Below are 21990 nucleotides of genomic sequence, written 5' to 3' on the forward strand. Positions count from 1 at the left end.
TGAAAGTTGAACATTGAATAAGGAGGACTGAAGAGGTGTTGATGCATTTGAGTTATGGTGCTGGTGAAGAATATTGAAAGAACCCTAATCTGACAGAGGAACAAACAAAGATGCCCGAGAAGAAGTACAGCCAGAATGTTCTTTAGAAGCAAGAATGGAGAGACTTCCTCTTACAACCTTTGAACATTGTTGTCAGCAGAGACCAGTTTCTGGAGAAGGACATCCGGCTTGGTAAAGTAGAGGGCATAAAACAAAAGGAAGGTTGTCAAAGAGAGGGATGGATACCGTGGCTGCATTAATGGGCTCAAGCACAGGAACAATTGTGAGGCTGGCGCAGGCCCAGGCCTGCTTTTGCTCTGCTGTGCAGAGGGTGGCCATCAGCCAGAACTGAGTCAATGGCGCTCAACACCAGCAGCAACCCTCAAGCCCGTCTATGAAGAGAACAGCAACATCTGCAGCAGAACTGTTTCCGTTGCGCTTTGTCGACGTTTCAATTATAGAATGTCCACATTATGTTTGCCAGGTTATGCTGTTGCTGTGTGCACTGGCCTGCCTGGCTTGTGGACTCCAGGAAGGATAAGTGACCAGATCGTACTCATATGTGGATCCCCAGCAACCAGGAACAGGCTTGGCATGGAATAATTCCTGATTGATTCGTGTCTGCGTTTGAATTAATAAATAGAGGTGCCACTGGGTTATGTGCCAGGAAGCCGGATGGCACGATTGGGTGGCTGAATTTGAAAACTTGAGATTTGCTCACAGACTACAACTAACTCTAGGGAAGGGTTCCAAGGAAGGAGTATAACTGTCTCAATGTATTTTTCAAATTTTAACTAATTAATTAAATTAATTAATTACATTGCACATGCTGCATTTTCATGTCTTATCGCAGAAACATTTTTCAGTGCTATTAAAAACTCTCGTGGCACAGTAGGTCAAGTGTTAGGATGTTAACTGAAAGGTCAGAGGTCCAAACTTACCAGCCCCTCCACCAGGAGGAAGATGTAGTCTGTCTCTAGACAGGCTTACAGCTTTGCAAGCACCCTGGATCAGGGTCCCTCTGAGTCAGAACTGACTATGGGCAGTGGGAAGTAAAATATTTAGTAGGCTAAGTGACTATATTTGGTACCATTCTCTTTAGGCTGTGTTCTTATGAGCTCCTGGGGTGACATCTAAGGTGCGAATGTTGTTCCATCTCTGCGTGGAGGAAAGAAGAGTGAAGAAAATCAAAGACCCACAGAAAAAATTTATCCCAAAGACGACTATATCGCTTGAACTTCAGACTCCATGACCCGAAGAACTAGATGGTGAGTGGCTCCCACTACTGACCCCTCTGAAAGGGGTCATAGAAGAGAGTCTTGGATCAAGTGGGAGAAAAATGTGAGACAAAACTTTTTTCCCCCCACTACATACACTTTATTGGATTGGATCAAAGCATCACAGACAAGTCTAAAGGAATCATCTAGACTGTAGCTGGACACCCAGTGCTTACTCATTCCTTTTTCAGAAACAGATACCATCCCCAAACTTCCGGGTATCCTTGTTTTTAACGGTTGTGGCTTGCTGGATTAAAGCAGCTGAATTTGATACAAGCTCAATGTCGTTTCCTTCAAGAATTTACTCATCTTTATGGGCTTGAGAAACAGAACAAGCAACACCTGGACTCATGCGAACCCTCCAGATGTATTTTTCACCCAAGAAGTTATGGATTTCCACAAGAGACCCATTCTCCTGAATAAGCACGTTGATGGGAAGTGGGCACACACAGACCTCGTCTCCTATCGGAAGCCCAGTGTCACACCCGTGATCATGCTCTGTAGGTGACTACAGATAGTGCTGACAGTAGCCGGTTCCTTTCTATTTCCCCACCATTTGTCAACTTGAAGCCTCTTCTTCTTCTTGCCGAGGAGGCTGAGTTCTACGTTGATGTGATTGAAACCCCTCTGCAGGGGGGACCTTCATGATGATCTGATCGATGACCGTGCGCCCCTTCAGGGCAATGTGGACATTCTCTGGAAGCCAACAGACGGGTTGCTGAGAATGGTCTTCATTCTCGCAGTAGATGCGGCAAAACGCAAAACAAAACTTATAAGCAGACCTGGCTTCCTGGCTGGATAGAGACGAGTAAAAAAGATTTTTTGAGACTACGTGCCTTAGTCTCCTGTCAGACCTGGGGCTGAACTCACCTAGTGGCTCAGTTTTCAGCCAAATGAGAGGCAGGGCTATAAGGTGAACAACACTAGGGGATTACGCAATCTCAGAACTATCAACTGTTTGAAATCCAAAGGGCAATATTTAGCCAAGGACAAGGTTCAGAAGTTGGGAAGAGTCACGGAAGAAGGACGAATGGGAGTGGAAACACAAAAAGGAGGTAGGCTGAGTCTCCTCATATTGTGGGAAACGCAGTCAAGGACAGGAAACAAACTATGTATAAACTCTTGAACAGAAAACGGATTCACTCTGTGAATCTTCACTCAACCGAGTAAATGGTTCGGAACCACATCTGACCCCCTCTGGCTACCTGAGAAGGAGAATTCAACTCCACACAAACTAGAGCCGATTGCCGCAAGTCAGGGAACAGACATGCCCACACCCTCCACCCTTCTTCACATCATGTTGACATTAGCTGTTTCTCCAAGGACACGTTACTTCTCAGCTGGGAAGGAAAATTCAGTGCAATGGCCACACAGGAGTCACAGACAAGACTTACAATTATGGGTTTTATTAGGGGAGTTCAGAGGTTACCACAAGTCAAGATCAGTTAAGAGTAAGAATGCAGTCATTGGTGCACACCAGAGCTTCTCCTCAGCCAGCAGCTAAGCCTCTCTGGTCCTCAGCCTCTCTGTTACGTGATCTCTTGGCTCCTGCCTCTGTGGGGGCAGAAAGCCCACCTGCTATCACATAGGCTTGCATGTACGCTTCTTTTTGGTATCATAGCCTCCTTGCTTAGGTCTCTAATCTTGGGCTAGCTTGATTTTTGCATCCCATGGTTTCTGTGTCTTTGGTTTCTGTGGTCTCAGCCGCTGCCACTTCAGGCAGAGATCTGAACTTGCTCCCCTCATGGCCCCTCTTCTCTGGTGGTCCTGAGAGTTCTTCTTGTGCTTCTTATGCAGAGAGGCATGACTCTGAGAGGAGTGTGGAGTTTGTATTTCAGCAGACCCTATCCCCAAGAAAACAAAGGGTGGTGACTTGGTTCATACCCTCTGGTAAAGTGAAGCACCAGAGGACATCCCGGCCTCATCCCGTTCATTGTTCTTGTTGTTGTTAGGTGCCATCAAGTCAGATCTGATCCACAGTGACCCTGTGCCCAACGGAACAAAACCGCCTGGTCCTGAGCCATTCTCTTTTTTTCCTGTGCTTGAGCCCATATGGACAGCCATGTGTCAATCCATCTCATTAAGGACCTTCTTTGTTTTCCCTGCCCCTCTACTTTACCAAGCAAGATGGCCTTTTCCAGGGACCAGTCTCTCCTGACAACATGTCCAAAGTATGTAGTCCTCTTCATTACCATAGCATAAATTTCCTCTATACTGGGATTATAACCACAGGCAGAGAGGCTAGAACAGATAATACATCACTATTCTGTAGCACAGGAGGTAGCTACCCAATATTACTGATGGAAGAGGTTCAAACTGCACTGAAAGTGTTAGCCAAAACCAAAGTTTCAGGAATTCATGGGATACCAATTGAAATCTTTCAACAAGATCATGAAACACTAGAAGCACTTACTTGTCTATGCCAGGACATTTGGAAAATAGCCACTTGGCCAACTGACTGGAAGAGATCCATATTTGTATCCATTCAAAAGGCAGGTGACCCAACAGAACAATATCACTGATATCACATACCAGTAAAATTTTGCTGAAGATCATCCAACAGCAGTTGCAGCAGGACATTGACAGGGTGCTGCCAGAAATTCAGGGTAGATTTAGAAGAGGAATTGAGACAAGGGAGATGGATCTTGCCTGAAAGCAGAGAAAACCAGAAAGAAGTTTACTTGTATTTTATTGACTATGCCAACTGTGTGGATCATAACGATCTATGATAACCCAGAGAAGAATCAGAATTCCAGAACACTCCACTGTGCTCGTGCAGAACTTGCACAAGAACCAAGAGGCAGTTGTGCTAACAAAACAAGAGGACACTGTTTTGTTTTGTTTTCTCATTGAAATCAGCGAAGGTGAGAGTCAGGGTTGTATCTTCTTCTTCTTTTCCCCCTATGTTTGACATGAACTTGTAAGTTATTAAAGGCTCCAAGCCCACTTCAGTTTTACTTTTCCTTCTTTTTTAGCCAGGTTTGTATTTTCTTACCATATGTATTAAATCTCCATGCTGAGCAAAGAATCCAAGAAGCTGGGTTTTACGAAGAAGAGTGTCATATCAGGAGTAGAGGAAGGCTTATTAATCTGTGATATGCAGATGACACAACCTTGCTTGTTGAAAGTGAGAGGACTTGAAGCAGTTGCTGATAAAGATCCAGGATTGCAGCTTTAAGTAGAGATGACAACTCAATGTCAAGAAGACCCAAATTCTCACCATTCAACCAATAGGTACCATCATGATAAATGGAGAAAAGGCTGAAGTTTTCAAGGATTTTGTCTTATTTACATTCACAACCAATGCTCATGGATGCAGCAGTCAAGAGATCAACATATGCATTGCACAAGGCCTTTTTAGAGGATCGAGAAGCAGGAATGTTACTCTGAGGACCAAAATGCACCTGACCCAAACCATGGTATTTTCATAAGCACGTGAAATGTGGACATTGAATCCGGAAGACCAAAGAAGAAATTATGCACTTGAGCTATGGTGTTGGAGAAGACTATTGAAAGTACCATGGACTGCCAGAAAGACAAAACTATCTGTCTCGGAAGAATTGTGGCCAGAGTACTCCTTAGAGGCAAGGATGGCAAATCTTCCTCTTACATACTTTGGATGTATTGCCAGGAGAGACCAGTCCCTGGAGAAGGACATCACGCTTAGTCAAGTATCAGGGCACCAAAAAGGAGGAAGTCATCGCAACGAGATGGAAGGACTCAGTGGCTGTAACGTTGGGTTCAGCACCAGGCGAGGTTTTGTTCTGTTGCACAGAGGGTCACTATGGGTAAGAACAGTCTCAATGGCACCTAACAACAAATTGTGTCCTGTCACTCAAATAACGCTCTTGGACCTTATAGCTAGGTTTTATAATTTGTTGCAGTGGCCACAGAAAGCTCACAGACCATATTCATGTTAAAAGAGTTTAATGAAGAAGTGAATAGGCTGAAATGCAAGTGACAGATGCTCAGGTTCCAGTTGTTCATCAGGCTGTTACGAAGTTCTCCAGGGCTGTTTATAGACATTTAAAGAGCATGCCACCCACTGTAAGTCTCAACCTGAAGACAGTCAACCCCAGCTCTGTTCTGCAGGTTAGCAAATCTAGCTCCTGAATTAAGTGCCCAGAGGCATCCTGCTTAACAAGCCAGTTTTCTGTAAACAAACAAACAAACAAACAAACAAACAAACAAACAAACACTCAGCTTGTTTGTTCCCTGGGTTAGGAAGTTCATCACACTCTGTTCCATTCTCCTGTTCCGGGCTCTACTGCTGCTTCTTGGGTATCATAGTCATCTTCTGGATCCAGAAGGTTCCCCGTACAGGGATCTTGGGTCCAGAGGAAGTGCTCCACTCCTGACCCTTGCTGGTAGTAAAATTCCCTGTCCTGCTTCTGAGTGGGCTCATGTTTTATGCAGCAGGATGGCCTTCCAGGGAATCCTGTTCACAGTCACTCACCGGAGAATCCTGTCTCTTCCCCCACCTTCTTACCAGACCTGTGCAGGTAGAGGTCATTTGGTGTGAGTTAGAGACTTTAGCTGGAAGAACCACATTAAGTAATTCACCCCTGCATTCACATAATGAAGTATAGCTAGAAAGAATATATTATGGACTGCATCTCAAAATTTACAGTAAAGTTAAAAACCCAGAACAAAAGCAAAATAAAGTCAAAAGTTTTAAAAAAAGGATGTTTCATTGAATATTGTGTTATTCTGGGTTGACTAGAGAAACAAATTCATAGACACTCATATGTGTGTAAGGAGCTTTATATAAAGAGTAATTGTATATTAAGAAAACATCCCAGCCCAGTCCAGATCAAGTCTATAAGTTCGATCTATATATATGTTTGCCCATTTGTCTGATACCAGTCTATAAATTTCTCTTCAGACTCATGCAACACATGCAATGATGCCAAATGCTGGAAGATGACAGGACAATGGGTGGAAAGTCTTGTGGACCCAGTGGCAGTGGCAGCATCTCCCTGCTGGCATGGGTCTCCGTGTGGCTCCTCCAGCTCCAGGGTTCTGGTTTTATCACTGTGTCTCCAGGTGGTGTGTCAACAGGAAAGTCAAATAGAGAATGTGTATGTTTGCTTCCAGGGAGGAAGGCAGGAGTTCCCAGAATGCCCAGGAGAAGGCCATGCCCACCCAGAGACCTCATTGGCTATGACCTGATTGATAGGCTAGACTCCACCCATTAACTCAAGTTGACAAAAGATTATGTAACTGCCACAAATAGCATTCTACATAGTCTTTTAAACTATAAGGATGGGGTAGGAGGGAAAGAGGAGCTGACGCCAAGGGCTCAATAGAAAGTAAGTGTCTAGAAAATAATTATGGCAGCATATGTACAAATGTGCTTGACACAATTGATGTATGGATTGTTACAAGACCTGTCAGAGCCCTCAATAAAAAGTCAAAAACTATAAAGGGTCAAATTGTATTAAAAATTTTTTTCTTGGTTACTTAAACATGAGGTCAAATTGGTTAAAAAATATCAAGCCAGCAGTGTATAATAATGTGTAAGGAATAGCGAGTTTATGTTATGGGGGTGGCTAGACTCAGAAAGCAGGGCGAGAACGGTTACATAATGCAAAGAATGCAGTCATTGATTGTATTCTTAATTGCACATGTAGAAACTTGAATTGACATACATTTGTGCTGCATATATTCTGAAGAACAAAAATAAATAAGTAATTTTAAAAAGAAATGAGCAGGGAACATTTTAAAAAGACAGTAAATGAAAGTTTTTGTAACTCTAACTGTGAAAGCTACATGAATTTGCAAACACTATTAATAAATGGGTACTCAAAAACTCCCGGCCATCAAGTCCATGATGGCTCATAGTGGCCCCGTGGGACAGGATAGAACTGCCCCTGTGAGCCTCCCCGACGGTAACTCTCTATGGGAGTATAAAGCCCTGCCTTTCTCCCATACCACATGGGTAGACCAGTCTTATTACCCTTTGAGTTATACTGAATGCGACCATGTTAGAAATGATGTCAACTTACAGGTAGTCAACCCCAAACTCATTGCCATCAAATAGCTTTGATCTTGTAGCGACCTGGCAGGACAGAGTAGATCTGCCCCGTAGGAATTCTCGGGCTGTAATCGCTCCAGAAACAGATGGCCGCAGAGCAGCTGGGGGATTCAAAGTGCTGCCTTTGTAACCGTCGAACACTTCGCCGTTGTGCTGTAAGGTCTGGTGCCATGGTAGTAAACATGGCAGCCATGCGTGTGGTGATACAAAAGTACACACAGTCACTTTAATTCCAGCCCGTGATGACGTCATGTGTTTAGATAGAGCTGCCTCCCCTGGGCTTTTCATGCCTGTGATCTCTGGGGAGGAAATCGCCAGCGCTTTTATGATGCCATGGGACAAGGGTGAAATATGAGCGCGTTAGAGATTAACCCAATACTCAACCACTTGAATCACCCAGGGTTATGCATCTAATTTGTGCTTGGTTTGTATTAAGTGCTTTAAAAAGCTTATTTAATGTAATCTTTCAAGCAACCATGTGAAGCAAGTATCAGCATCTCCATTTTATGGATGAGGGAATGATAATTGAGTGTTAAGCATCGTAAGTGACTGAGGAAAGAGCTGAGGCGAAGTTTGACTTCAATGCTTTTGTTCCTAATTTGTCATCTGCCTTGTTTTGTATTTTAAAAGTTAGTGGCTAGATTAAGCAGTTGATTCATTTGCTACTTGCAAACCATATTTCCTCATGCATGAATTTTCTGCTTGTCTTGTCGGTTCATTTGTTGAAATGTTGATAACTTTTCTCACAAAGTTGTCAGACCTGTTTATTTACTAGAAATGTGAACCCCCTGAGAATAACCTTTGCTGAAAATATCGGTGTATTTCACTTGATAGTCTGTTTTTATTATAATTAGCATATTTTATATAGTAAAAGCTATTTTTCCCTATATACTTTAAAAAAGACAACTGGATGGTTTGTCAGTTTGTTGAACTAGGAAGGCTACTGTGTTGCTGAAAGTTCTGCCACTAGAATTCCTCACCAGCAGGAGATCGCTGGTTGGATGGATTGACACAGTGACCACAACAATGGCCTTGCACATGTCAGCAACTGTGAGCGTGATGCATGTGGGCGACACTCATTCTGTTGTACCGAAGGTTGCCATGCCTTGGAGTTAACCTGGTGGCCACTATCTGCCTGTCGGTCTCTCTGTCTACATATCTGGTTATGTTCTTCAAGTTAATTGAAGCATCGAGCATTCTGCCTCCAGATAGCTGGCATTCTTCATTCACTATTTTGTTATAATTTATATGTTTTGATTTTTTAAATGGTGTCATTTCACCTAAATTGAATTAATTTTGTCTACTTTTGGTGCATTGGCTGTTTTTGGAGACAGGGAGTGACTGAATATGGTAGTATTTTGGTAAATTGATAGAGAAGTTGTTCAGGAGTGTATAAAGGAAGCCAATGATAAGTATGGGGTGTGTTTTGTGTACTGGGTATTTTGCATATAAGTATATTATCTGTTAGGAGGCTTTCTTATTAACTAACTCTTAACACGATGAGGGCCTAGAATATGGTAGTTGCAATTGAAGAAAAACAGCAATAACAAAAAGCTGTAAAGGAAGTTCAGGTAACTTCTACAATTCTTCTCTTTTCCTTCTGCCAAAGACCTAAAGAGTAAAGACGCCACTTTGAAAATTAAGATGCATTTGACCCAAACCTTGGAGTTTTCATTCACCTCATATGCATGCAAACGTTGGACAAGCTGTTAGAAGACTAGAGAAGAATTTGTGAGTTTGATTATGTTTGGGGGCAAAGCATATTGACTATCCCATATACTGTAAGAATGACGAACAAGTTTCTCATAGAAGAAATAGCTAGAATGATCCTTACAAATGGATGGTGGGGATGGTGGGGCATGTTATCAAGAGGGAATAGTCCCTGGAAAAGGACCTCATGCTTGGTATGGGAGAGCATTAGCAAAAAGGAGAAAGAACTTAAGCAAGATGGATGGACACAGTGGCTGCAACAGAGGGCTCAAACATTGCAACGGCTGTGAAGATGGTGCAGGACCAGGCAGACTGTGGCTCTGTTGTACAGAGGGTCGCTGTGAGTCAGAACCAACTCAACTGCACCGAACGCCAACGCCAACGCCAACAGGACAAAGGTAATTTAATTCCATTTTTCTATAAACTTTTCGAAGACCCTCACAGGTATAGAATTCTGAAGATTTTTTTCTGGTAATTTTGGGTTTTACTTGGAAAAACAGGTATCTTGAAGCAAAAAACAGTTTATACATAAACAATTCAAGTAAAACTTGATTTATTTTTTGGACAAAACCAAACAAGATCCTTACCGTGAGATTATTTCATGCTGGAGTAGAGGAGCCATATTGTCATCTATCTTTTGTGGACTTACGAATCCTATGCATTTAGTTCCATTGGAAAGCAATTACTTGGAGTAAATTGCACTATGTTCTTGAGTTGTCATCAGTAGGTAGTTGTTTGTTTTTTGTGGCGCTTATGGTTGGTTCCAAAGGCAGTTCTTGTGGTATTGGGCAGAGGCCAAACAAGTACAACCCACAATTGGCCTTATTTCAAACCAGTTGAACTAGTTAGCCCAGTTAGCTTTATAATTTTGGTGATAAAGTTTCATAATAGTTTTATAATATGTGGGGACTATGAGGAAACAAATGGGTATGTGAGTGTGTTTTAGCAATTTTTCAATGTATTCTTTAATTCTTGTAACAGCATTTGATTGAATTATCTAAACTCTGGATTGGAATCCAGTTTCCATGGATTATGCAAGGTTGGCATTAGTAGAAAGACAGGGTGATAGTTGGCCATATCACACTCCGAATACAAAAAAGGGTAATATAAAACAGATCCCTCATCTAATTTTAGGGAGGGAAGCATAAACAAAGGAAGGAAGCGGGGAACTGAAAACCCATTCTTCTCACGAGGATGGACCATCTGAGGGACGTTTCAGTTTCTCCCTTACTCGGAATGAAGTGAGCATGGTTGAACTTGACAGCTAATGACTGAAAACTGGCATCCCATAATCATGTGAAGAGATATGCAGTGACTCTCGGCTTTTCAAATTTGTTGATGAGGGTGATGATGACGATGGAAGCTGATGTTTCCTGAGACTTATACACGGTATCCTGTCCTGACAGATTTAAGTGAAATATATCACAATGCTCACAATAATCTGGTGAAACAAGTAGTATCATCTCCATCTTCAAACAGAGTAAAAGGTCATGTGCTGTTGGTAGGTGCTGTTCAGTTGGCCCATGCCTAACACAGTGAAACACTGCTAAGTCCTGTGCTGCACTTCCAACCGTTGCCACATTTGAGCCCGTTTTTGTAGCCACCACGTCTAACCATTTCCCTGAGGTTCTCCCTGCTGGCCTTCACTTCACCACAACTGTCCTTCTCCAGGGACTGGGCCCTTCTGATAACACGAGAAAGGTGTGAGATCAAGTGCTGACATCTTCACCTCTAAGGAGCCTTCTGGTTGTACTTCTCCTAAGACAGACCTATTAACTCTTCTGGCGGTCCGTTCAATATTCTTGTAGAGCCCCACAATCCAAATGCATCAGTTCATTCCTTTGCTTTCCTTATTCATGGTCCAGCTCTCACATGCACATGAGATTACTGAAAATATCATGACTGAGACAGGTGCCCCTTCCAAGTGGCATCCCTGCTCTCTAACACTCAAAAGAAGTCCTCTCTAGCAGATTGTCCCAAATGCAATACATTGTTTGATTTCTTGACTGCTGCTTCCTGGGCATTGACCTGGAGCACATGGAAGATATAACGACATCGAAGAACCGAGTAGAAGATTTCAAGCAGTGGCCCTAGAAGACAAAGTGGAGTATTCTGATGAAATGTGAAAGACCTGAGGTTAGAAAATCAAAAGGGAAGACCATGCTTGACATTCTCAAGCTCCAAGAACTAAAGAGAAGAGTCGAGCCTTGAGTTGCAATATTGAAGGACTGTGTGACTGAAATATTTAATGACACAGGAGGCATCAAGAGAAGAGTAGGGAATATGTTGTGCCACTGGACTAAAAGGAATCAGTTGATGTTTTACCATTTCAGGAAGTCGCATATAATCAAGAACCCACGATACTTATGGAAACTGTCCAAGCTGACCTAAAGGCATTGGCAAAAAAGAAATCTGGGAATTAATGAAATATTAATTGACATGTCTTGGGCAAACATATACAACACTGGAAGTGCTAGCTCTTCTGCATCAAGAAAATTGGAAGGCAGCTGCCTCGTCAACCAGCCGGAAGAGATCCTTATTTGGGCCCTTCCAACAATATGTGGAAATTATCTAATAGCACTGTTAATATAACATGCAAGAAAGCTTTTCCTGAAGATAATTAAAAACTGGGTGCAGCAGTGCATCCACAGGGAACTGACGAGACTCAAGCTGGATTCAGCAGAGGACATGGGATGCAGGATGTCATTGCTGATATTAGTAAGACGTTAGGCTCTGATTTCGTATCAGATTACCTGGCTATAATTTGCAGACTTAATCACTATACTGTGGGATATTAGGGACACTCTGGCAGAATAGAAATAAGAAAAAGGAAAGTAATAGGAACAGAAAAGATGTTTACTGTCACTACTTAGGAGTACAACATAGGCAGCTGAATGGTTCAGTTACATTTCCCCAAATGGTCACTGGTCATCCATATCAATGTCATTCAGGAAGCAGGCTGGGCTACTTTCTACCATCTGGTACACTGGGAGGAGTTTACTTGTTCTTGAAAAAATGCCTGGTGGTCCCAAGAGGCCACGGACATGGTCAGAAATGGAAAAGAAAGTGAGCCCGCTCAGCAGCATTTCTTTTCTCTCAGTGATTGGGTTTGTAGTTCAATTCCCGATCATGAATATCTGATAGACGAGAAACTCAAGGCTCATGGAGTTTTATGCAAAGCTTATGCTTTTTGGAGCGGGAACAATGTTTGAAACCGGACGAGGTTTTATTAAGCAGACATTGTCTGGAAGATGAAGCTCTCAAGACTGCTTGTGAGGACTTATTCTGGAAACTCAATCATCTTCAGCACCATAATCTAGACAATTTCCTTTGGGAATAAGATCATTTTCTATATTTAGTCTTGTTCTAAAAATATTGTCCTCTACTAGGAACGATTCCGTCTCTGGTGAGAGAGTGAATGTTTTCTCAGAATGGAGACTTCCTTGTTTGTCTTTTCAGAGAACGTGTGTTCTGTCAGCAAGAAAGTACGCAGATCCGGGTGCTGATCGAGACTGAAGGAGGCCTGAGAAAATGCAGACCTGAGGTAGGAAGTTCCAGGAAACACTCTGTGGTATTTAAAGTCTTTCGAAAAAGGTGAACCTGAGGTGAATATGAAAACAATGCAATTTTGTCTTTGAGAAACGGAAAACTCTGAAAAGCAAAGAGGTTTGTTTTCTTCCTCTTGTGTGACACAGGATAACTGTTTGTTTTCCTTAAGAGGAAAAGCATTAGTGAATTTGACTTCTGTGCGGTACTTTGACTAACATCCGCATAGTTTATCATGGCCCTTAGGTTTCTCCTGGCTTAGCTTCGTGGACCCTCTTGACTCTCATCCTTTGCCTCCCTCACCACACTCTCCCAGCAAAGGCCCTCCTTCCTACCCTGCCGTACTTGTTCTGGTCTGAGGTTCTTGGACCTTTGCCGTTTCCTCGGCCTGAAATGCATGTCCTATTGATTTTCCTGTGGCAGGTTCACTGTCATTCAAGGCTCAGCATAATTGACGTTTCATGATAGAATCCCAACTTGTTAAAGATTTCCAGTGTGCCCCTAGTTTCCTCGCTCAGCCCACCCCCCACTCTCACCTTGTGTGCTTCTGCGTGGGTCTCCTCTCCTTTGGAACACCTGGGGCAGTGCCTCACTGAGCCAGAGCCAATCGTCTGGGCACGACCAAAGAAGAGGCTGGAGTCACGGACAGTGAAACAACCCAGAAGAGCCCTTGGAATGTACTGGTTTTGGATACCCACCTGCCCCCCTCCCCCCCCAAAATAAGCAACACAAGCCAGGTTCGTTAGACTAAAGACTTCACAAAGGGCCATTTATAGAGCAACTCTGAGTAAGAGTGGCCTTCACGGCAGTGTTTGGTTTGGCTTATGTAGGGTTCTATAGAAGACAGGATGACATTTCATGTGGAACCACTGACAATCCCTAGGTTACAATATTCACCGAGCCCTTGTGGTGTAGTGGTTGTGTGTTGGGCTGCTAACTGCAAGGTCAGCAGTTTGAAACCACCAGCCACTCCATGGGAGAACGATGGGCTTTCTACTCCAGAGAGAAGGGTTACAGTCTCAGAAACTCGCGGGAGCAATTCTGCCTTTTCCTATCGTGCTGTTGTGAGTTGGCATCAGGTCAGTGGCAGCGAGTTTGGTTTTTTCGTTTGGGGAGTTTTGTTCTAAAAGAGTGGGCGAATTACAAAACAAGGAAGAAATGTGCTCCCAGTAGGCCACAGGAAAGACTTTTCCTATAAAGACAGTTAATAGGTAGCTGTGGTACTATGGGTTAGATGTTGGGAAACTAACCTCAAGGTCTGTCATTCAAATCTGCCAACCTCTTAGAAGGGGATGTCTGCTTCTATAGGGATTTACAGTCCCAGAAACCCTATGTAGGAGTTCAGTTAGCCAGGATTAACTCCACAGCAGTAGGCTTCTGTTTGGGTCAGTGGGGGTAGGGAAAGGAAAGGGGAGTCAGGTTGATGGTCCTTTGTACTTATGGGATGGGGTTACTGCCCACTCAGTTATCCTTGCTTTGTCTTTCACTAACGTGACTCATTCTGCACGTGCCTCATCCTCAAACAGGGGAAGCCTACACTTTTCAGCAAGTGGGGCGGAATTCTGAAGGAGATTTGACCAATGGGATATGAAAGAAAGTGGAAGGTGAAGGGGTAGTCTTAGTCAGCTTTGGGTTTTTGTGTGTCAGGTAGGAGAACAAGATACAACAGAATGCCCATTAATATGTGCTGTGAAAAAAACACACCAATAAATCATAAGGTTCTGAGAGTTGTTTAGATTGTTTGTTATGCAGTATACCCTCATTCTGTTGAAAGCACTCTCCTTCACATTTTATTTTTTTAGTAGAACTTGTTTATCTTTGAAATAATCTCATTTCTTTATTATTATCTGTCTCTTCCTTTTAAAAATCGATGGGTACATTGGCGGTTACACTAGAGGATTCAATTATGTGCCTCAAACACTTTCTAGGGCAGTGAGTAATTTAATATGGTCAGTCTAGCTGTAGTCTTTGTGATTCTCACACAGTGATTGGGTGAACTGTGCAAATACATTTCTTATCACCTTCTAAGAGGATTGCATACCCTTTGATAACACAAATATAGGTATGGAACCTACGGTTAAGGTTATGTGTCAACTTGTTTGGACCACGATTTTCACTGACATGGCAGTTATGGAATGAAGTAGTTATCTTTCATTTAGAAGTCTGATGTAATTATCCTGTAATTTGTGATGTGCCTCTATGCCTATGCTTATGGTCCCCTTTGGAAATAAATCTGTTATGGTAATGACGGAGGATTAGGATGGGATGTATGTTGCATGTATGTATGTATGTATGTATGTTCCTAAAGTAAGGGGAGTTCCTTTGAGGCAATTGTCTATATCCAATATATATGAATGCTCTAGATCCTGCATCCAACTCCTCATCATATGACCCATGGGAAATGATAAGACCTGAAGGTGGGAGGGAGAGTACTGAGGGGAAGAGAACTAGCTAACACTAGGGGCAATGGTGTGGCATGGTAATCTGTAACAGTTGGAAATTTGAGACATCTTTAACCTCCTCCTCATAAGTTTATGATGATCCTTGAAAAAAAATTACTCATGCATACTCTTAAACAATCCTTTTCAAATAGCCGTAGACCCTTTACCAACGGACTTGGCAAGAATCTGGTATACGTCTACTCTTATAAACTACTACTTATAAACTAGCATGCTACCCTACACTTCACTTTTATAACAATTTAAAATAAAAACTCAGGTAAGAAAATCCTACAGAGCATTTCTACTGTGATCACATGGCATCATGATGAGTAAGAATTGGCTTGATGGCAACTAACGACAACACAGCAACAACAATGCAGTGCTGGAATGATCTGATTACTCCCCTTATCTACTATACAAGTTCTCTGAGGACATAGCCATTTGTATTTATCTTTTCTTACATTCTGTGTCTGGCACACATTAGGAAATCCATCAAACTCTGAGGAAGTGACTGCTCTTTCAGTAAATATATTTCAATCCATCGTTTCTTGAAAAGTTTAATGAGGGCCTGTTCAGCACCCGGCAGAATCTTAAGTATTGGCTTCAGTTCAATTCAATTCATTTCAATGTTGCAGGCATTTTACTGGGAACATATTTTGTGTCAGACACTGGCTCAAATGTGCAGATAAAGAGATGAACTACAAGGGGTTTTGTATAAGAGATTAGAGTAGGCCTTGGTTTACACTCAATAAGTAGGGCTTAGTAAGCACTCAATAAACATTTATTTAAAGAATAAATACAAGGAAAAATGAATAAGACAAAAATCTCTTCCTTCAAGGAACTCAGAGGATTATTTATCTTCTTCTTTTTAAAGTTAATAAGGATCCCTGGTGGCACAGTTCTTATATATTGAGCCAAGAGGCCAGCCGCTCAAAACCACCAGCTGGTCTGCAGGAGAAAGATGAGGCCTTATCCTCTTGTAGAGAGGCTTGGAAACCCACAGAAGAGTTGGACCCAGCCTTACAGGGTTGCCATGAGTTAAAATTGACTGGATAGCAATCAGGGTTTTTTTTAAGTAATATTCCCAGGACTTCTCACTTGTATTGTGAGACGTCCCTCCGCTTACTGTCCCTTTCTGTCTTGGTGACTGTGATAGGTAGGTTTTCTGTCAGCTTAGCTGAGCCAGGATCTTCAGTAGTATTGTAGTGAGACCTGCCTAATAGGGTGCAGGTCAGTCTGATGATGTCTGCCTATTTCATATCTATAAACAGACTAGGGAGAATTGAGTCTCTCTTTGTCCAGCTGATTGGATCCTGTGTTTGGTCTTTTGGGATGAGTGCCGGTGGCCCGTACCTGCCAATACTGGGAGATATCTGGGGCCTGCCATGACAGCTCCTCTGCTTTGATTCTACTTCCACCATCCTAAGAGTTTTCTTGCTTCCTATCCCCAGGTAACCATGAGAATCGGGGAAAAGCCTCCAGCATATCTGACACATGGGTGTGAAGCAAACTCGACTAAGCCACTTCTACAGTTACGTGAGCCATTGCCTTGTTACAAACCTCTCTTTTTATACATATGTAAATGTCACTGGTTTTGCTTTTCCAGAAAACCCAACATAACACAATGACATTGGTCTCTGTATAAAGAGAAATGAATATAAGTGAGTGGTTTTAGACACAAGTGACACTTATTTTCTTGTAACACCGGGGGCTGGAAGTCTAAAGTTAGGGAGTGGTTCTAAGGGGAGATCCCTCTTCGTTCATTTCAATTTCTAGTAGCTGTTGGGAAAGACAGGGACTTTTATTCCTGTCAAGAGCTATTACAGGAGACCAACAGGGCAGTGCTACCCTTCCTACAGAGTTGCTGTGAATCAGAACCCAGGCCATGGGAGTGAGTACGCTGGCAATCCTTGGCGTTCCTGGGATTGTGGATGCATGTGATGTGCATGTCAGCCACCACAAGTCTTCTAGCAACCGTGTGCCTTTGTGGCTGTCCTGTGCTTTTTGGCTTTTGTTTTAAATAACTCAGAAGGCTTAGGGTCCACCCTACCCTTATATGGCCTAACATATAAACATTTTGTTTCCAAACAGAAGCCATCTATAGAGTCTTGAACTTTCATATGTACTTTCCTGGAGAAGGAGAACGGAGGAGAGGAAGGCACATTCAATGCGTGACACCTTTCTCTCCTATCACAAGGACCCGAGGGTTGGCGTCTTTAGTTGTGTCCACGCCTTTAGTGCTGCATGTTAGCAGAGCAGATTTCTTGTGGGTGGAAGGAACACTCTCTGATATATTGGAAATTCTATAGTTTTACTTTCCCCCTCAATTTAGGTGTCCCTTAAAGTTTAAAAGGGATCAGGGTGTCATATTGGCTTAACCATCAGGCTGCTAACCACCAGGTCAGCAGTGTGACCCACCAGCCGCTCCATGGGAGAAAGACGGAAGAGGGGACTTTCTGCTCCTGTACAGATTTACAGCCCCAGAGACCCCCAGGGGGCAGTTCTACTCTGTGCTATTGGGTCACCATGAGTTGAAATTGACTTCATTGTCGTGAGCTTGTTCTCTTTCTTCTTGTTACAGTTCAATATCATTATCTCTAAATGGGAACGGCAGGATCTCCTTCAAAAGGTAGTGGAAGGGATTACGTAAGGCAGCTGCTGTGTCTTCTGAGCTTGAGTTGAGCCCCATCAGGAAACGATGGCTTTACCCCCACCGGCTCTACTCCATTCGTGTCACCCTGGTCAACCGACTCTACTTTGAGGATGCAGCCCCTCCTCCGTCATATTTTGAGCGCCTTCTGCCCCAAGGAGCTCCCTGTCTGGCACTCTCTCTGACAACGTTTGCTTCCAATGACTCAGCTTCAGTATCTGACCGTTTCAAAGCTATGCATGAGGTTTGCAGGGGCTCCTCCCTCTGAAGGGGACAGCCAGTTCCTTCTTCATAGTCCCGAAGCTCCACTGAAACCTGGTCCCTTGAGGGATCCTGCTGGCATTTGAAACACCAGTGGCAAAGCTCCTGGCACCCAGAGACACATACGCCACTGCAGAGAGACAAACTGACAGACAAGCAGTGCAATACCGTTGATAGTGTCATTAATTTAGCCACTGGTATAGACTTATACTTGGGAATGGCTAACAGACACATGAAGAAATGCTCATGATCATAGAGATCTTTGAGAAACAGAAATTATGGAAGAATAGGCTGGCTTTAGACTGAAATACCTGAAATGTTGATTTTGTGTTGGATCTCGTCAAATGCTTTTTTAGCATCTATCTATTGGTGTGATATGTGGTTCTTCGTTTGTCTTCTTTATGTGGTGCATTACACTGATTGTTTTCTGAATGTTGAACCATCCTTGCATCCCTGATAGGCTGGCATGCACCCCTGTTGGTCATGATGAAGTTTTATTTTTGGCATGTTGTTGAATCTATTGATAATTTGAATTTTTTGATCATTTTTGTGTTATGTTTGTGAAAGATATTAGTGTGTGGTTTCTCTTTGTGGGGCCTTTGCCTACTCTTGGTTATGCTAACTGCATACGATGAGTTTGGGATTCGCTGTCTCTTTGTATTTTCTGAAAAGTCTGTGTAGAATCAGTGACACGCTTCCCTGAATACTTGGTAGAATTTCCCTGTGAAGCCATCTGATTCTTGGCTTTTCTTTGTTGGATACTTACAAAATGCTTTAAAGAGACTGGAGGATTCAAAAATTTCCCTTTCAGCTTAAAGTTTTACCCTTTCCTAGGTAAATCTATATTAAAATAACTTCCAAATTAATATATTCAAAAGATTAACTCTAAGATACTTTAAAAGGTAAATTATTTTTCTTTCTATGAGTCTATAAATTTAGGGAGAGAGTGAATGCTCTTAATTCAGTGGATAAAACTCAAGGTCAATATGCAGTTGTCCTGGGTTAGAGTGCAACAAACACACCCATTAGAAACAAAAACAAAGTGAGACTGACTTCAGGTTTAAGAATGCTATTGCGTAATTAACTCACAGTGTGTGCGTGTGAGGACCAGTTTAATGTCAAGAACACTTGCCTCTCTTGGAGCCCTGGGGAAGGGCGGAAACCTGCACAGTCTATTTAATTTCCACCAGCCAGCATCTCCATTTTGGCTGCAATCATTATGTTTGTGCATATTGCAGGCAGGGATCTATAATAAATTGCTTTATTTAATGAACTGTCCCCCGACCTCCACCCCGTAAGCTGGATTTCTAACCAGCACAGTCAGCTATTAGAATCTATCATCTGCTCCATGGGAGGAAGATAAGGTTTTCTATTTCTGTAAAGTGTCACAACTGTGGAACCCTGCAACAGTAGTTTTACCTTGCTCTGTGGGGTCGCTGTGAGTTACCACTGATTTGATGGCAGTGAGTGTGCTATTAAAAAAGACAATTCCTTAAACATGGGGGCCGAGTTTAAGTTTTAAATCAGAACTTCTAGCTTCGATGCAAACATTGCTTTAAAAAAAAACCAAATAAACATGCTAAGATTTTGGATAGCCTCGTTTACACCATTGAACTGGTGACGTGGGTCCCTAGTCATCATTTATCAAAGCGAAATAAAAGTATATTACGGACTCTAGAAGCTGATTCTTTTTATCCATTCAGATTTTAAAAAAATGATCCACTTTTCAACTGGGATGAGTCCCTCTCAGAAATTTCAATACTTTTTCAACTGGTAATTTTTTGTGTTTCTTTGGTTGTTTTTATTACTTCAAAAACATATTGCTTTGGGTTTCCTTGTGATTTTTTAAAACACATCTAAACAACCAGTAGCTGATTGTTTTATTTTAATTTGGATACATTTGAATATTATAAAGGAGCCCTGACGGTTCAAGGGCTAGGCATTTGGTTGCTAATAAAAACCTTTACTAACTTGCAATAGGAAGTTTGAGCCCAGCAGTGGCTCAGGGGGAGAAAAGACTGGTGAGTACTTTCATACAGATTGTTGGCTAGAAAACCCCATGAATGAGTTCGACTCTCCACCACGGGTCACTGTGAGTAGGAATTGACTAGAAAGAATGAAACAACAACAACATAGTATTACATGTATTATTCAATACACTTTTTATTAGAGCTTCATGTTATCCATACATATAATTAGGATAATAATGCCCATTTTATAAGGATATGGCAAGAATGAAATGTTAGGACCTGTGAAAGCAAATTGTAAACTCTAAAGTTATTCATTATAAGAAACTTATAAATCTCCTTAGCCTTGAGAACTTATTAAACAGGAAACAGTTACTCACTAGTATCTAGTTGGTTGCACACTGGTGGTTTCTATCAGAAAAGTATATAAAATTGAACAAGTATATAAAATAGTTTGTGTGATCAGACAAAAGACTTGGATGCTCAGATATTATTCCTTTTCTTTCTCCATAGGATATCTTTGGGCACCGCATGCATAACTAACTAAGCTCCCACCAGGACTTGTGGAGAAAAAGAAAATTGGCATACAGTAAATGGTTTTTCTTAAGAAATTTTGTTAAAAAAACAACACCTAAACACTAGCATCTTAAATGATTAGATAGGAAAGTTAGGGGGCAATCAGTGGAGGAGTTAGGTAGTTAGCTTATTGTGCCAACCTGGCCAATAAACACATGTGGGGTTAATTGAAAGGTGGAGCCTTGCCTTTCTGGTTCTCGGGTCTCTTGCTTTCTGATGGTCGGACCAGGGTGCAGCTGCCTTAGCCAGTTCCCTGCTTCAGCTGGCAAGGCTCACTTCCTGTCAGACATTCCCAGAGAGAAGCCCCATGGACCTACCCCAATGCAGGCCTGGGTACCGGAGCAGCTGTTTGGAGACCCCTGCCAGTGCTGAGACGCTTACACGTTCACTGATTTGGTTTTTCTCTTGTAGTCGGCGTCATTATGTGTGTTTTGTGAGATGGAGGAGGCATTTGTGGATTGGTGTCGGACATATGAGCTAATGTTGTGGGCTTGGGGAGCTTGTGGGCTTGTGGGCTTGGGGAGCTTGGGCAGCACTGGGTTGTGATGTTTTCTTGATGTGCACTTACCCTTTATACAAAACTCTCTTATACATATGAGTTTCTGTGGATTTGTTTCTCTACTGTGCCCAGACTAAGACAGGGAGGCAGGGAATTGATGGGGCAGGAACACCTCAGCGAATCCGGTGAGAAAGGTGCAAATTCGATGAACACGACCAGCTCACAGCCTGCACAGGTAGACACTGGCATTGCTAGATGTTTTCTTAGATGTCTATTCTCAACAAAAAATAAAATAAATACTAAAAAAAAATGGGACAACTTGAATTGAAATCATTTGGGACCCGAATTCAGGGAGGAGCAGAATATACTACTGAGAAAGTGGCGTGGGGGCTATCTCTGACCTCCTCTAGCTACACCAGGCTGGGAATCCAACTCCTCACTGGCCCAAGGCCTATTGCTACCAGGTCAGACCTGCCTCCACCCTCCAGCCTTCATTGCCCTGTTCTGACTCACTCTGCTTTTCTGCTGCATTCGATGATTCACCGCAGTGGCTGCATAGAACTCACAGACGATCCTCACAGTCAAGGAGGTTTACGAGGGATGTAGACAGGTTACTATAAACCAGGCTCGGAAAACATTAAGGATCCAGCCATTGGCCCACCTCAACACCTCTCCGTGGCCAGCAGCCAAGTCTCTCTCAAGTCCTCAGCCTCATATTCATACGGTCCTGTGGCCTGAGCCTTCTTGGGCCAAGAAACAAGGCTCCTGCGCTGCCTCATGATGCCTTCGTCTTGGTGTGATTTCTCTGTTCTTTCTCATGGTCTCTGGGCCTTGGCCTCTGGTTCCAGCTTGGCTCCTGCCATAGCCTCTGATGCTTCTGGCCTTGGACTCTCCATTCAGACAGAAATCCTGAACATGCACCAGTTGTGGCTCTCTTTTCTGGATGGTCTTAAGACTTCTCCCTGTCTCTGCTTCTAAGAGAGTTCA

The 21990-nt window shown here is 42.7% G+C and overlaps 1 pseudogene; it reads right to left on the reverse strand.

Annotated features, from left to right (window-relative positions):
• Window positions 1-1503: 1503 nt before the first annotated feature.
• Window positions 1504-2051, reverse strand: LOC105978949 (annotated as a pseudogene).
• Window positions 2052-21990: the final 19939 nt, after the last annotated feature.

This window comes from Echinops telfairi, unplaced genomic scaffold, assembly GCF_000313985.2.
Source record: "Echinops telfairi isolate 266 unplaced genomic scaffold, ASM31398v2 ScPeMD7_6;HRSCAF=24_0, whole genome shotgun sequence".
Classification (NCBI taxonomy): domain Eukaryota; kingdom Metazoa; phylum Chordata; class Mammalia; order Afrosoricida; family Tenrecidae; genus Echinops; species Echinops telfairi.